At 35.3% G+C, this 18,746-nt stretch overlaps 1 non-coding gene across 1 annotated transcript; it reads right to left on the reverse strand.

Moving 5' to 3' along the window:
• Positions 1-18,260: 18,260 nt before the first annotated feature.
• LOC118482527 lies at positions 18,261-18,346 on the reverse strand. Its single transcript, XR_004868561.1, has one exon. It is a non-coding gene; the product is annotated as a small nucleolar RNA Z196/R39/R59 family (small nucleolar RNA).
• Positions 18,347-18,746: the final 400 nt, after the last annotated feature.

An 18,746-nucleotide genomic window follows, 5' to 3' on the forward strand; every position in this document is an offset into this window, starting at 1 on the left:
ATGTGAGGAACTATGTTAGAAGATGTGATATCTGCTTACAAGCTAAATATGAGACAACAGCCTATCCTGGTCTCATACAACCATTACCTATTCCTACTTGTATCTTTTCTGATATAAGTATGGATTTTATCACTGGGCTACCTACTTCCAAGGGTAAAAATGTCATCTTTGTTGTTGTGGACAGACTTACCAAGTATGCCCATTTTATTCGAATGACACACCCTATTTCTGCAACTTCTGTGGCCCAGGCATTTGTTGACAATGTTTACAAACTACATGGTTGGCCTTCTACCATAGTTTCTGACAGGGATTCCATCTTCTTGAGTAAGTTTTGGCAGGAGTTTACCAGGCTTCAAGGCATTTCTTTAGCCATGTCTACTGCCTATCACCCTCAAAGTGATGGTCAGACTGAAGTGGTTAACAGGTGTCTTGAGACATACCTGAGATGCATGATTTTACACTATTCACACTCCTGGTTCCACTGGCTTTCATTGGCAGAATGGTGGTACAACACCAACTACCATACATCTATAAAGACTACTCCTTTCCAAGCTTTATATGGTTATGCTCCCCCAATTCATGTTCCTTATGTTCATCGAGACACAGCAGTAGCCAGCATTGATTCTGAAATGTGTTCAAGAGAGGAGGCTATATCAGTTCTGAGATCCACTTTACAGATGGCCCAAAACAGGTTAAGGCAGCAAGCCAATAAGCATAGAACTGACAGGAGTTTTACCTTGGGTTCTTGGGTGTGTTTGAAACTAAGATCGTAAGTGCAGACCACATTGAGGGGTGCCACTTTTTCAAAAATGTCTCCAAAGTACTATGGGCCTTATTTGATCACTCAAAAGATTGGAGAAGTGGCTTACAAGCTAGACTTGCCAGAGGAGTCACAATTGCATCCTGTATTTCATGTTTCTTTGTTGAAACCTGCTCATGGCCCTCCATCCACTATCACTCCTATCCCTCGGGCTGCAAGGTTTTCTCTAAAGCCACTAAAGGTATTGGACCATCGATTAATAAGGAAAGGAAAAAGAGGTGTTGCTCAAGTGTTGGTTCAGTGGGAGGGCCAATCTGTGTTGGAAGCTACATGGGAAGATCGTCATGAATTTGTGCTGAGGTTTCCTGATTTTGTTCTTTGAAGTTTGGTGTTGCACCTTGAGGACAAGGTTCTTAACAGAGATGGAGTATTGATATGTGTTATAGCTTAAATGTAATAATTGTAAGTCCAGGGACTGAATGTGTCAAGTTGTAAAAGTTTGAAAAGTTGTTATTGACCGTTAATAAAGTAGTTGAAGCTGATGAAACTGATCAGCTTGTTGTTGGAACTTCTTTCTCTCTCTAAATCTTCAAGCCCTATCATTTTCTCAAAGGTTCAATTGTCCTTTACATCTAGGTTTAGCAAAAACGTTCGAGAACCTCACTTAAACTTATATTAGATGAAGACATACGTAGTTTATTTATCGTATTTATATTTGTACTTATTTATATTCATAGAGTTTTAAAGGGCAAGTGTTTTATATTGTATTATTCCCTTCTAGGGATTTTAAAATTCACATAAACAGAAAAATGGTTTCGATAAAAAGCAATAATTAGAAGAAGAGACCCTTTTTGAAAAAAAAAAAAAAAAAATTAGATAAGTAATAGTAATGTGAGAAGAACAAAAACCTTTTACCCTGTTAATGGGATTCGATTGATGAGATCGTTAAGAATTAAACATTAGTTGACTAATTTTGCCATATGATGATAAAGAAATATATTAGAATAAATTTAAAGTTTATAAATACTTTTTTAGAATAAATCATAAAGTAATAATTAGTGGCCAACACATACAGATCGTTGCTGACTTGATGTTATTCTACGGCTTTAATGTTCTGGTTTATCTTTTATAATAAATTATGGGTGTCACCTTGCGCATGCCGAAATTATCCTCAGTATAGCCCACAAACGGTGGCAGTGATGAGGGTGTGCGGGGAGGACTACCGCAAATGGCCAGTGATTTCGAGGGACATGGGAGAAGAGGGGGGGGGGGGGGGGGGGGGGAGGTTAAATATATATGTTATTTTTTTTAAATAGTAAACACATACCAATTCTAATATAGACTCATTTAAAAATCAATATTTATGGTTTAAAAATCGATTCGGTTCATCACGCACATTTATTTCGAATAAAAACCATAAAAACAAATATCAGAATAGCCTACGAATAAAAACCATAAAAATAAATATTAGAATAGCCTACGATGCTAAAAAAAAGCTCTAGAGAAAAATTGGAACATGGAGAAAAAAATATTTTTTTAAGGTACCCATTGAAAACCATAAAAACGAATACCGATCATCGGTTCCTATAATGTTAACACCGGCACCGGTGTTGTTTGTCCGATTCGTCATGACACCGGTACAGTACAGATATTTGGTGTAGCCTATGACAAAAAAAAAACTTGATTTCAAATATAAATCTGTTTTCAAAAAAAAAAAAAAAATACAGGAATGCCAAGAAAAACAAATAACCACAACTTCGTATTTGTTTTTAAAGTTAACAAACGAAAATTACTAGAGAAAATAAAAAATAAAAACTAAATTGGTTAAGAGGTGAAACTGAAAAGAAAAATAAAAAACCAAAGACACTATTCATCGAAACCATTTTGTTATTATATATGATTTATTACTAATGCTCACAACTTCATAACAAAATTACTATAAGTTTGTTAAAATGATGTCAATATTTTACTGTTTACTTATTGATTCATCCCGTATAATCAATGTGGCTGTCTGGCTGATGTAAATTTGTTTGAAAAATATATATTTTTTGATAAAACAATTAGGTATATGTATTCTTGTTAAATATTAATATTAATGCTGAAACTCCTTGATTCATGTGTTACTATTTAAGTTTCATCTAACAATCCATGAAAACCTTTTTCTTTATGAACACTTATGTCTTCGTACACACACTCGTATAAGTTTTATAATTCATATAGGTGTAGATATCTTTGTAAATTGCGTTGAGATCGTTTTTGCTTTTTGGATTGAAATATTGCGTTGGAACTCATGAAAATGATCAAGATAATTAAAAAAAATCAACAAGAACGATCAAATATGCAAAATCTATTGCTAAAACGTGTACCGGAATAAGGCCAAAGACCTTCAGGGACGAACTATAAAACGTTTCAATTAATGATTACATCAATGGGAAAGCTATCAATAGAGACTCTAGGGCTAGTATAACATGTTAGAAACGACATGATGACCTGAGGTGCTAGACACGAACATGACTCGTGCCATTTTTTTTCCAAACACAAACCTATTTAGCAACAGGTTAACACGAGACAACCTATTAAGGAACCTGTTTACTCAAGACTTAAATTTCACTAAAATAAACAATGAAACCCTAGAATCAACAAAGAGGCGAGATGAAAATCTGTCGTACCCCAACCGTTGGCAGAAACATCGGAGTGACATGAAAACGAGATTGCTCGAGACTTCATAACTTGCTAATTGTGACAATAATTAAGAAATTCGAATTTCAATTCATACTAAATGGAAAATACATTGTTTTGCAATGGAAAGTACAACACATTTCAAATAAACATAACAACATGAAACAAATACATAAATTAAAGTTTAGGTGTGTTTCTAGTCCACCATAAATAACGTTCTTCATGTGTCATCAGTTTCCTGCAACATGTATTAAAGTAAAAGTTAACATAAAGTTGGCGAGCATACAAGTTTGTTTACATATTGTGACTAAAAGTTGTCTCATATCCAACATGGTAATTTGCATACATTGTTTATTAACATACTAGCATGTGTAAACTACAAGTCAAACCAAAGTATCCCGCAATCGTGCAAATAGTTGTCGCTGCAACGACAAAGCCGTAAAATAGATTATTTAACGATACCACAAGTACGGGCGGTGCATTAATCCTATAGCGCTATAATTGTTAAAGTTGGCTTGCAAAGTTAATGAGCATGTAATACACAAGAATGAGTATAGCATGTAGTAACAAGAATGTAACACGTATCATGTTTTAACGAATAGAGTGTTTATATAAACAAGTTTAATCGTGAGTATGTGATTTCTAATATTGTGTACATGTTGCACCAAAGGAAAATGGGATCGAGTATACTCACGGTTTGCGTAGTAATTTCCACGTACGTGAGTTGATGCGTTGAGTGTTTAGAGAAACCGCTGAGTTATCCTACAAGGATAAACGAGGCGTATGAGTTCGACGGATTTTGGAATCGGAATGTAAATGCGAGATGTTTACTTAATAAGAAAGTACATAAAATTTATCTTGACAAAACACCCAAATTTGGACACTATAATTAAGTGTTATTCATAGGCACAGGTTCGCCTATTGAAAGTTTTTTGGGTAAAGGGTTTTACCCCGGTGATTATATTACTATCAACATAACAAAACAAGTAGAGAGGCAAAAAAAACCCCTAGTTCAAACATGATGAGTTCAATCCAATATATTATAACCATAACCCTTGACATCTATGCATGAATTGGTTCGTGCTTAGGGGTCGATTATTTTATAGATATACGTATATATGTATATATAATTGGTTAGTAGTCCAAATGTTAGGTTAGTCAAGTATAATCATGCATGAGTTGGATGAATCCATTAACCCTAAGGTTCACCAATACACAAATCATCACAATGATGATTCGGATGGTCATGAAGCATAAGAATACAAAGTAACAAATTACTAGATTTCTAAGTAGCTAAATAAGGACAACCCGGGCGTGTCATACCCAACATGGCAAATGTTGGAGGCGAGGCGGGGTTGCGATTCTTGTAAGCTACTTAGTTTGGTATTCATCTAAATCATTAAGTAACCAAGTGAAACTCAAACTAGACTAGTGCATTCCAATCATGGTAAATGTTTGGAGACTTGGTGTAGTTTGGACACTTTGTTACTAGTAAGTGTACTTGATGACTTAGGCTAGTTAGATTGGAGGTGTTTGCACCTCAATCTTTCTTAAATGAACCCTCAACTCATGTCCCTCAACATTGTAACACCTCGGAAATTTCCGGTTCAATAAAATAAAGACACGTGTCATGGGAGACAAACGTGTCAGGAAAACCGGATCAAATAAAGAGATGTATGGTAGGATTTTAAAATAAAGGGCGTCATGTTATTTAAAAATACCTCTGAACGACCCAAGGGCGACATGTTATTAAAATACCTCTGAGCGACCCAAATTTATAAATCCCAAGATCCTTAAATCGTTTGATAAACATCTTATATATATTAACCAGTCGTTTCTAAATAAATAAAGTTCCATCTGTTATATGGAATCTGGATTTTTGGAAGTGTTACTACTAAAATACTGAATAAAATCCTTGTGCAAAAGAAATTGGAAGTAGTTAAACTAACATAATTAATCCTTGTGAGGATCCAAGAATTTAAAACCTTGAAGTTTCCGTCATTTTTGACCTTCACAAGATGCCAAAGTTGTAAGAAGCATGCTAGGCATGCAATGGCTGAGCAAACTGGTCCCATAACTGAAAATATTAGCATGAGATTCGGAATCCACGAAGTTGCATGGTCAAGGCTTGAAGTTTGCAAAATTTTTGTTTTCTGGCCACCGGTTACGGACCGCAAGGACCTAGTCTTACGGTCCGTAAGATGGGTACCTGGGCGATTTCAGCAAAGGTCGGTTACGGACCGTAACTGTTTTAGCATACGGTCCGCAAGAGGAGCTTACGGACCGCAAGGCCTTGAGCTTACGGTCCGTAAGGCTGTCGCTGGCAGCAGAAAATGGACAGCTGCCTGTTCAGCCTGTTGCATCGCCTTATTGAGATGGTTTTCGAAACAAGGGACTTTCTAGGCAGTATTTAGCCTATTAGGGACACCTGGGGTGATCTTTTAACCATCCTAGACTTCCATGTCTTGATCCTAGAGCATCTTGGTCACTATATAAGGGAGTGAAGTGTGGTGAACTTTGATCATTCATTTGTGTCACTCACTTGGAGCATTCTCTGGAGCTTCCTTGGACAGCAACAAGTTCTCATTAAGTCTCTAATCCTATTTAGGATCTTTGTAAGTGATCCTAATAATCCCTAATCCATTTTAGCTTAGTTAATTAGCTAAAAGTCAAACTATCGTAATTAAGGTTTGACTTCGAGATTAATCCATAATTACTCAGTTGAATCTCGAATTAAAAATACCTATAAGTAGGTAATTATGTGGGTAACAAACCCGTAAAAGGGTATTTCCAGATTCCCACTCTAACCATGTTAATTGTCGAGTCAAAGTATACTTTAAAAAGGTCAACAGAATGTTTAAATCCAAATAAATGCATAATTAGCAATGTAGGATACATGCAACCTGTTTGATCATTAATATAACATGGTAACCAATGTAAGAACGTGTCCCAACATGTTCAACTCGACAATTTTCTGATTAGACCCGGGTTGGAACCGAAAGTCACTTAGTTTGACTTTCGCTTTGACTTTCAGTTCTGACCCGTTTTAGCCAAGAGTAGGAATGCCTTAGAGCTTCTTTTGGACCTAGTAACATGTTGGTATAACCTCCTGTGAGTATACGGCTTAGTTCACTAGTTGTCTAATTAGTATGCAAGTTTCCGATAAATGCCATATGTTGACTATTATGCCCAAATATCCATAAAATGTGATTTTGAAAATGTAAAAGAGTAAACATCTTAGTTACTGAATTATAAACTTGTACCCAAAATTTGACATCAGTTTGAGGTCTAGAGTAAGAGTTATGCTCATTAGCGTAATTAGAAGCTTTCTTAATAATTAATTAGCATAATTAGCATATAGCCTAACTAAACCCAAATTTTTTATCAAAACTTTATACCCACTGATATATAATAATATTTTGGGATTTTTAAAGATTTTTATTTATTTTTAGGCTGAATATAACTTAGAGTTCCAAACTTATTTCGATAATTGCCGGTTATGCCCTTTTTGGCCATAAAAAGGGTTTTATAAATCCTTTTGGCCTCAAACCTTTTTCTACTGATTTATTATGATAAATGTATTATTTTAAGCCTTCTGGAATTATAAAAATATCAGCTTTTCGTTTAAAACCCGGAAATGACTCCAAATCGCCTTTTTAGGCATTTTTACGACATAGTCTATGTCAAAACTAGTTTATATGTATAAGGGTCAATACCTACTGATATATTTAGTAGAATTCTATATTATAACAGTAAGCTAAAGGTTGAAACTCAGATTCCCAGTTTTGACCTTTAGGGCTTATGTGAAATTACCAAAATGCCCTTTTGGTGCATAAGATGGTTATTATTAATACAAGAGTAAATTACAAGTTTTGTCCTTTATGTTTGTACCAAATTGCAGACGGTGTCCTTTACCTTTAAATTTGACGAGTTTTGTCCTTAATGTTTCAAAATCCTGCATGTTATGACCTTTAGCACTAACTCAGTTAGATTTTTTTGTTAAGTATGGTCATGTGCCTTGCACATGAGGATATTCTTGTCATTCTACATTCCAAGGGCTATTTTGTAAATAACTATTATTAAGGGACTAAATATTATATACAAAACTAAAAAAAAACATAAACACACGCTCTCTCTCTCTCTTCTCTCTCTAGTCTTCTCCACTGCTCTCTCAATCCCTCACCGTAGAACCTTCCCCTCCCAACTCAGATCACTACTTTCTATCGAATCAACTCAGATTTTTCGTCAAATTCTCAAGAATCAAAACCTTTAGCTACGAGATCTAGATCTAAATCACACTAACCATCATCAACAACACGAGTTCTCAACCTGTATATGTAACTCAGATCTGCACATACAATTTCAAATCTAGAAGAATAATGCGATTCGCTCCTATTTCTCTGATCTAGTTCGCACAACAACAATCATACTCAATGAACAACAAATTCAGAAACGTTCTTTTATACTTTCAGATCAAATAACGAAATCAGTCATCTTTAATAACGAAATTCTGCACTTCTCGCGACTCGGAGTTACCAGATCTCTTCGCCGTGATTCGCCATCGCTGCAAGCATGAATCGAGTTCGTCGGAATCGGAAATGTTATCGAACTCGTTTTACGCCGGTGAGAGTTTGAAAGTTAACGATTTTCCGGCGACTATTACAGTGGTAGACATGTTGCCACAAAACGATTTTCCGGCAACTATTACAGTCGCCGGACCATGAAACTGTTGAGCATTTTGAGTGTTTGGGTATTATTTTTGTGTGGGGATGATAGATTGATAGCAGTCGAAGGATTATCGCCATATTGAGTTTTGAGATTGAGAATAATAGTGAGATTTTTATAGACCACACTTTGATACGTGTCACATTTCTAACATTGAGATTGAGAAAAATGCAGTGGAGAAGACTAAAGAGAGAGAGAGAGAGAGAGAGAGAGAGAGAGAGAAGAGAGAGAGTGTGTGTTTATGTTTTTTTTTTAATTTTTAGTTTTATATATAATATTTAGTCCCTGAATAATAGTTATTTACAAAACAGCCCTTGGAATGTAAAATGACAAGAATACCCTCATGTGCAAGACACATGATCATATTTAACAAAAAAATCCGACTGAGTTAGGGCTAAAGGTCATAACGTGCAAGATTTTGAAACATTAAGGACAAAACTCGTCAAATTTAAAGGTAAAGGACACCGCATGCAATTTGATACAAACATAAAGGACAAAACTTGTAATTTACTCTTAATACAATTCACACATATTTGATAATATACTGTTATAACAAAGTTAACTAACTATATTTACTAATTTATTCAGATATATAACTCAGAATGTTAGTTTAACTCTTTTACACCCTTTTAAATGACCAAAATGCCCTTATGAGGCGTATATTGAGTTTAAAATCATTTGGGGCATAATAGGACATATCTTACTGATATCACAACATATTTAGTGCATATAATCTCAGGAAACTTGTATATGAATTATATGGTTACCGTTACGCATTTTCGCGTTCGGATCGGCTTATGTAACTAGTTTACACATATTAGCCGAAATGGGTCAAACCGTATCATCTTTGTCTCAAAATCCAGAATGTGTTTAGTTTACCCATAATATACAACCCTCCAAACTTGTTGGGTCTAAATCACATTCCATTTCCGGTTTCCGCCTTTCATGCGATTAAACCGTATTTATCCTTTGAAACTAACCGGTCTAAGCTTAGGCTAAATTAAAGACCTGTTAGGATTCTAATAGGTTATTATAAACCTTCGTTCCAGAATAGGAGACCAGTAAAAGACACTTGCATTTGCTTATTGTGGTTTATATTTGCTCAGGTAAATACTTTTAACTTATTTTCCCTTATACGAGCTTGGGGTACGGTATATAAAATACCGCTTGGTCGGGCAATTGACCCTAACTCATTAGTAGTTGGGTATTATCAATGTGACCCGTTTGAAAACTGGTTTTGTTTGTTTTACGCCTTTGGGAGCTTAATGACCATGTCCCGGATATCCTTGGCATCATTTTACGAAATGGCCACGACCTTGACACGCGGGTGTAGGCGTACACCCGACAATGTGTCCATGTTTATTAAAGTATAACCGTTGGTTTCCCGCCGCAGTTTTATACTATGTGGTGTGTCAATTAACCTTAAACCCGGCACGAACCGGGCGACTGAACGCATAACGAACATGTAATTCTTTTACAAGATTAAACTTGATTAATTATCCCCAAGTTATAAAAAGTTTTGTGCCATGTGCATTTAAATCAATTTTTACAACATTTTCAAAATGAGTCAGTTAAAATGTATTTACCAGTGTAAACTGACGTATTTTTCCCCAAAAAGATTAAGTGCAGGTTCTACACGTAATAGGCTGGCTACTCCTTAGCATCATTAAAGTCTCGCAAGCTTGGGATGCCATTCATCTGTTGAACAATTTTCCTTTTTATATTGATCCGCCTGTGGATCTATTTCAGCTACTATGTGATACTTGGATATTGCAATACGTTTGGTTGAAATAAATCTATTTTATTGCTTCCGCCGTGCATTATAATTTGTGTTGTTTGACTATGATGATATCAACTACGTCACGTTACCCCCACCGGGCCCACCGGTGACACGTGGAAATTAGGGGTGTGACAAACATGCAAGTTGGTTGGGAACAAGGTTGAGTCCATGTTCATCCAAGAAAGATGCTAAAAAGTTCAAAACAAGCTAAAGTTTAATATAAACAGAATTGAAACTCCACTTTAGACCTCAAAATGGTGATATTCCACCTTAGTTTACCATGGTAAACTTGTGAAAACACTCCTAGAAGTGTTCCAAGTGTTTAAGAATAAGAAGAAGTGAAGAAACATGAAAGAAAGTGAGGTGAAAGCTCACTTTTGAGCTTGATAGTAATCTGCCACTAACTTGCACATTCAGTAACTTGAGAATGTTTTGAGTTTGTGGAAAGGAAAAATGTGTTATGGAGGTATGTATTTATAATAGAGGTTTAGGGTTAGTGTTTTAATGGAGATATAAGGTGATTGGGGAAGAAAAGAGGTGGAGAAAGTGACAAACCCGTAGAGGGAAACAACCTTCTGCAGATTAAGCATGCTCGCGTCGGGCGGGCTTCAAGTCCTTGCTCGCCGCGCAACGCGACGTGTCTATTATCCAACCGAAGTTTGATTTTTGACACAAATGACCCCTGAACTTGTATGTAATTGTTATTTTATGCTAAAGGTTTGTATTTTAGCTTGTTTTCGAGTATGGAACGTGTTTGTAACTATGTGATAAGTATCGTGTACGTGTGATCGATAATTCAAGCGTATAATAAGTCTCGGTTTGCATGTAAATGAGTATTTGACAATCAATTGCATAAAACATAAGTATACGTTTAATCAGGTTGATGTAAACAAAAATTGTCATTATTATCAAAGTCACGAGTTACATGTTTGGAAGTGAAATACGAATACAAATTTCTAAAAATAGAACTTTCTAAATATGGAAAGTACAGAAATGCGAATCGTTACAAAATTAAAATAAATCAGTTCTAAATGTACAGAGAATGAGCCAAATGAAAGATTTTACCGATGATTACTGAAAATACATGCGAATATTGATGTGCAAAATATGGTCTATAAAAATAACCTAATCTTGACGCTCTAGTTTTAACCTAGATGCTAGACCACAAGACAGGCAAGTTTACCTATTGACAGTAGTTCATCCTAATGAAGTCCGGATATCGAAACTACGAGACACTAAACTAGACTCTTACTCAACTACTTACTTAACTGGTTTTAATTGTTTAGGGTTTTTTAATTAATTAATTAACTAATATCCTAAATTAACTCACTAAGACGAACTAAATAACAAAACTACTGGGAATACGAGGTTTAATCAATCAGAAGGAGAAACCACCTAGGCAATGAATCCCTTGGAACATGTAATGCCTATGACTTTGACAATCGACTAAAGATCTGATATCTAACCCGATCAACTTTCCGCTAAGTATAATTAAGTCCTATAGTAACTAGTAAGTTCAGAGTGAGACCCCCACTCTCTAGTTCCTAGAAACCAAACTATGAAGAACAATCAAAACACGTAACGACGTGCTAAGATGGACCGACTCGACTATTGACGCCGAATCCCACAACTATTAGGATATGTAACACCAACGGTATTAACGACCCTTTAATTGTGAAATTAAGCCCAACTTGATACACTGAATACTTAGGAGCAACAAAACGCGAATAAACAAAAGAACCCTGACGACTGTCGTCAGAGTCAATCAAAAACCTAATTAAACTATGTAGATAGCGTAAGTAGGGTATCGTATCCATGGGGAATTTGTGGTTAGTGTTTAACTAGAGGATTATTATATATTAAAGAAAAGCAACTCCCACCCAGAATCCCGATTGCAAGTTTAACACAAAAACCCGTTTACAGATTCATAACACCACATAGACATGGCCTTGGAATTAATGACTTTGATTAATTATTAGGGATAGTTTTTAAGATTCACCATACAACCTAATAACCCATTTAATTACCCACCAATTTAACAACCCGCTAACAACGCAAGTATGTTGCCAATACGCTTGATAAACGACAAACAATTCAAATATAATAAACATTTCACAAAATCAACACAAGTGGTCAAGATTTACCAGTTAATAAGAATCAGAAAAACAGAGTTTAATGTGAAAATCTAGAAATCAATCATCCGGAGAAAGTCACATAAGATAAAGGTAAAGTCCTCCAAGTTTCAGATTCTAGGTTCACACCAAACTCAGTTTAATCATTAATTGGACACCACATAGACATGATGCTGAAAAGTCGGTTAATTTAAGTGGTAATCAAAAATAGGTTTTTGTCATCAGATCTTTTATAATTTAATTACCCTATTTACTAATGTGAGTCAACCTACTCTATGTCACTCAACAAGCTACAAGGTCTTGTCATCAACCGAGCAAGTTGTAAAGCAAGAACTCAAACACATGCAAATAGTTTAAAATAACTAACTCATCAAATTGTTTATACGACGTTGTCAATGTCAAAAACAAATCCAATAATGAATAAAACTAAGAAAAGTAATAAACCCTACAAACCGTTCTGGCTTATCACGGGAAGAATAGTAGGGGGTCGGTGTTGCCGGCTAAAGCAAATAGTACAGGAGTATGGAAGAATATTACGAGGTTGGAATCTTAATTCAAGGTTAACGGAAAAAGAATCCACAATTACATTAGTGGGGTTTTTGGTAACGGCACGAGTATTCGGTTCTGGATTGATAGATGGATCGGGGAAGTTTCGTTGAGGTATAAATGGCCCGCTTTGTTTGAGCTTGAAACGCATAAAGACTGCCGGGTTTGTGATCGGATTTCAGTTGAGGAAGGATCGGTCGTGCTGCAATGGAGCTGGTCGGCTCAACCAAGTTCTCCGGTTGCCGTGGTGGAGCTGGTGGACGCGGCTAGTGTGCTCTCCGTTGTCAGGGTTTCAGAAGACAAAGACAGACGAGCTTGGTCTTTGGAGGCCGGTGGGAATTTTTCTGCAACCTCGATCAAAGAGCTGGTAGCGAAGGATCAGTAGTTGGAAGGTTTGGTTCCGTTTTGTAAGTGTGTTTGGGTGCCCAAAAATGCAATATTTTTGTTTGGAGATCTATGCTTGATCCTATCCCTACTAGACAAGCTCTTGTTAGGCTTAAAATTCGTATAGATTCGGACGAATGCGTTCTATGTGGCCAAATTAACAAACTAACAATTGATTTTAATGTGCCTATGGTGAATCTGTTCTTTATAAAGACATCAGTAATGAAAAATAATAATAAATTTCAGCAAAACATAAGCACACATGATCATATTGAGCAACAAATCAAAGTTATTTTAAATCAAAACGCGACACAGTCGGAAAAGTTAAAATATAAAAGTCAAAGCAAAAGTTCAAGTTCATCAAAACCTAGGTAGTCTATGAAACTAGCCAACTAACATGTTCTGTATAACAAAACAATAATATCTATTAGCTAATATCATGATTGAACAAGATTAAACACAGGGCCGGTTTTGGGCCTGTGCGGGAGGTGCCACCGCACAGGGCCCAAAGCATCTAAGGGCCCAAAGTTGTTTAAAAATATATATGTTTTAATATATAAAGTTGATTTAGAAAAAAACCCAAATCCTCCCTTTGGCCTAATGGATGCGGCAATTATCTGATGAATTGGCCGATTCCGGGTTCGAATCCCACCATACCAATTTTTCTTTTGTTTTCTAGTCTCTGCAAATTTTCTTTTGTTTTCTAAGAATCTAAGTTTGTATTATTAACTGTGGAAACTCATACCAATTGCAACTTTGCAATCATTTTTTAGTTTTAGTTTTGATTTTTACATTTAAATTTTGGCCTTGAGTTCTTTGATTTTTTTTCTTCTATTTAACCATTTACATAACAAACTTTACATGTTTACTTGTTTAAATTTATAGGTATTTTATTTCTCATTTATCATCTAACAATTTACAATATAAACTTAGAAGAACTCAATATCTATTTCTATTTATTTTATTTTTGTATGATAAGGTTCGTGTTGCTAAACTAATTTGGATATGTTACATATATATTACACTTCTTTTTAGTGTTAGTAATTTTTGTTTATCCGGAGGGAGTTGAAACTAATGTTATGTGTATCAATTTATTTGTAAGATAAAACTAGGATTTATTGTTTTTAAATCAATGCTAATTTGAGTTCTGCATTCACTTTATAAACATGGATAACTGTGGTACATTGAAATATAGAGAAGTATCGGTATGGATTACAAATACTTGATCGAGAGCTTTACTTTCAAAATCGCTAGAAAAGCCTCATGATTCACTTAAGTAAGTAAGTTTGTGATGCAGGAGAATCTATATGATTGATGAGTTCATATTATAGGGAGGGGGCCCAATTTTTTTGTCTCGCACGAGGCCGAAAAGTTTTATATCATTTTCAGAGACGGCCCTGATTAAACGAATAATAAATACTAACGCAGTTCATTAAATCTTCGGTTCGTCGGCTTTCGTTCTTATCTAATCGATATCCTCCTCTTCGAATTACCCTCCTGAATCCCCAAAATACGTTTGATGTCGTGTAATTCGCCCCGCTACGGACCCGGTGTCATAAATTGAGTCAAACACATATATCCATCCCTTGGATTCATTCAACGCATCACAAAGACAAGGTGTGCCGGCCTCTTTTGTCGTCTATTGTTGTTCTTGAACGTATGCCACTAATTAGTCTCCATCACTTAAATTAATTGCCTTCCCTCCTTTATTATTCCATATATAACTTTACAACTTTTTTATGCATTATAACTTATACATTATGTTTTGGGTGTTTTTCAAAAAAGAAAAGTTTATTTGTTATTTTTAACCCAAAGATTTTTACTTTTTACAATTTTAACCTTACATAATTTGTTTTTTTAACTTTAACCCAAAACTTTTCATTATTTGCATTTAACTTCACAACTTTTGTCACTTATAGTTTTCATCTTTCGCAAATTTTCGTTTTACGTATAGTTCTAAATTTTTCGAGTTAATATGACGCAACGTGCATGTGTGGTTCAACGTTTTTACCTATATTTTTCCATGTCTGACAGGTTCGTCGCAACACGCATATCCTAGGTCGAGTCAGTGTTGGTGGTCGATTACGGTTGTGTGACATTAGTACTATTTGACACCATTTTACGCCCCGCCCCAACGTGGGGTGTGCTTTGTGGGGTTTTCAAAGAAAAAATGGTTATGCATATGGTTGTCGTAACGTTGGCTTTGGGGGTATTCCAAAAAAAAATGATTTTTTTTACTTTTCACCCAAAAGTATTTCATAAATTATTTTTAACTCAAAACTATTTGTTTTTTTTTTTACTTTTAACCCAGAACTTTGCAATCTATTCTCATAACTTTTTTTACTTTCAACTTTGGTCCTTTATAGTTTTTATGTTCCGCAAATTTTTCGCTTTATGCTTGGTTCTAAATTTTGTGACTTAACACATCGCAACGTGCGTCTTTGGTTCAACGTTTTTACGTTTCGTTCTAAATTTTGCAAGTTAACACGACCCAACGTGCGTGTGTGGGTGGACGTTTTTACATTGTCTATTTTTCCCCGTTTGACAGGTTTAACATAACATGCGGGTCCTAGATTGACTTAGTTATAACTAAAGAATCCCCGCCGCATTGCGGCGGGTCGCAATCCTAGTTTATATCAAATCAAAAGTCCACCCATTAATTGTCTCTTTTTTCTAATTACAATCGTAGCCTACGAAATTGTTTTTTTTTTTAAGGATAACTTCATTAATAAACAGCCGAACTCGAAAATCGAGCCAGACACAAAACAACAGAAAACAACCACTACATAATTACAAATTTACACCAATCGTTCCACATAATGGACCGAAACGAGGATCTATGTTTAAACCAGAAAAAACCCACTGATCTAATCTCACTAAAAATATCTTCCACATTAACCCGAGAACCCGAGAACACGTTATTGTTTCTAGCCTTCCAGAGACACCAACACGCAATGATGATGATACCCTGCACAACCTTCTTTTCCTTCGCCCCCAATCTGATAGTTTTATGAATTTCCAATAAATCTTTGAAAACGAAAGCAAAGATATTAGGAATCCGGCACCATATACTAATCTTCTGCCATATAATAGCGGAAATACTACAAGAAAGGAAAAGGTGATCCGCTGATTCGTCATCAAAGTCGCAGAGAGGACAAACCTCGGGAAATTGTTGAATCCATCTATTAGTTACTTATTTGTTCAATTAATTTCATTAATTTACTTTGCACTCCACAGATGTTAAATCAAGACCCATTGCTTTGTAATTGCCCTTTTTCGTGTGGAATGATATTGTCTAATGAGAGTTGTAATTATTAATAATATCTACATAGAAAGAGATTATTTATTTGTTTGTTTCTGTTTTTAGCTAAATTATATTTTCTAACTCATTTTAGCTCGTTATCATTTGAAATCATTCCGTTTTAAATATGAACCAATTATGAGTATAATTTAATAAAAATTATCATAAAGTTGCCCAAAAGTGTAGGAATATTTATATAAAAATATGTATATGCATATCAAATATACACATTTGATGTGGTCTAAATATACATATTTTTCAGAAACTTGGAATCCCACTGCTTGAAAGACGAAGAGGATGAAGACACAGAGAAGATGGGAGGATAAAGAGGATGAACCGATGTCGCCGATTAAACTTTATACTAGACTTGAAGGCCTTAAAATGTCGGCGGTTGAACTTCAATAACCGATGAAGAGTATGAACAAATGAAGATGACGAGAAGATGTGAGAGTGAGGCTTATGAGTTGTGAGGGACAAATGAAAATTCTCAGATTAGGGTAACTCTGTGGTACCACGTATACAAGATTACAAGGTCATATTATTTTTTAATTAAAAAACATAAACAAGTTATTAACAGATTGACAGGTGTTTAACGTGTTTATACATGAATTTAAACAGGTCATTAACATGTCGACTTTTTAAGACACAAAACCTGTTAACTCTGTGTCGTGTTAACAAGTCCGTGTCAAAAATTGTCACACTAAGAGGCTATATTAGCAGTATCTATAGTAATTGATTGTTGATGACTAAGTTACCGCTAGTACTTAGCTATCACTTCAGTTACTACTCGTTAGTAATAACTTTCCACTGATAATCAAGCTACCCATGGGCTAGTTACTGTGCTCATCTTACTTGCACTCATGGGCCAATTTGTTGCTGGCTAGGGGTGTGCTAAAAATCGAATTAACTGACTCATAACCGAATTCATCGACAAAACCGGATCGAAAAAACTAGAGGTGGCAAAATGGACCCAACTAAGAAAGTTTGGGTTGATTTGGGTGCAAAAAAACTAAGCAATTGGTTAAGTTGGGTAAGACTTTATAGTTAAATGGGTCAGGATGGGTAAATTTAAAACTGAAAGAAAAACCCAACGGTTCAGGATGAGCCAAGATAATAAAAGGAGTGGGTCACAATAGACTCATTTGGAATCCAAAATAGAAATAGTTGAACACAACAAATCTGTCCATCCAGCGATCGAATTCCCAAAATCATCACTCTAGAAAACAAGCGGATTCGTTTTCGTCGAGCTGGATCCATCTCTTCGAATCGGATTCGTATTCGACGACCTTAACATGGAACAGATCAACGAAAATTTGAACGGATTCGACTATAATAATAATAAATTTGAACGGATTCGAAAAATGTTAACAGTAATAAAAGTAACAGTAAGCTTTGAAAGGTAGCAACAAACTGTGTAGCAAACCTATTTTCATCACTATCTGCCCGTCTAACGAGATGCCTAAAACATTAATTAGGTCAAGGCATCAGATACCATGGGCATTTAAAATTAAAAAAAATAATAAATAACACCTTCTAATGCAATCCATGGTTGCAAAAGTCGCTAGGCGCTCCCTAGTCGGTCGACCGGGGAGTTGAGAGTACTCGGTCTAGGCGGAGAGTACTCGGGGAGTACTCGGACATGTTAAATTATAAAGAAATTACTTTTTGGAGATTACATATATGTCAAATAACATAAATTTACTAATATTTATAAAAAAAAATGTGAAAATGATATTCATTCCTTAATATGATAGGCATAGAAATTATGTTGTATTATTATTTAAGTCAAACTAGGCGCGAGTTGACCTACTAGATCCAATTCTAGCCAAGGTTGACCGTGTTTGACCGACTCCGAGTAATTAGGCGGAGTCGAAGAAAGTCGCCTCGGCAGCCTACCTTGTAGCGACTACTCGGGGAGTACTCGGCCTTGGAAACCTTGTTTTACAACCATGATGCAATCTTAGCCGAAAGATGGTGATAATTTAAGTTAATGACAGCAAAACATCAGTTTAAAATGTAGATTTGCATCACCGATTGCAACGTATGCATTTTTAATTTGGGATTTACAAATAATTAGGACATAATGAAAAAACTGAGTGACTAAAAGATTGATCATCATACCATAGTGCAGATCAACGAAAAGTTGAGGTTTTATTATTTTTTTGATTTTTTTGATTTTTTTTAATTCTTTTAATTTTTTTAATTTTTTAATTTTTTTTTGATTTTTTATTTATTTATATTTTTAGCCTATCATACCCAAATCCATCTTGACAAAAACCTATCTTGACCTAAACCCATCCTAACCCACTTCTTAATAAACTCATCCTAATCCATTACCCAAACCTGCCCAACCCACTCATTTTGCCACCCCTAGAAAAAACCGTACCATATCAATAACCAATGGGTCGGTTAACTGTTTTTTCTGAAATTCGAAAGTAG

This window comes from Helianthus annuus, chromosome 9, assembly GCF_002127325.2.
Source record: "Helianthus annuus cultivar XRQ/B chromosome 9, HanXRQr2.0-SUNRISE, whole genome shotgun sequence".
Classification (NCBI taxonomy): domain Eukaryota; kingdom Viridiplantae; phylum Streptophyta; class Magnoliopsida; order Asterales; family Asteraceae; genus Helianthus; species Helianthus annuus.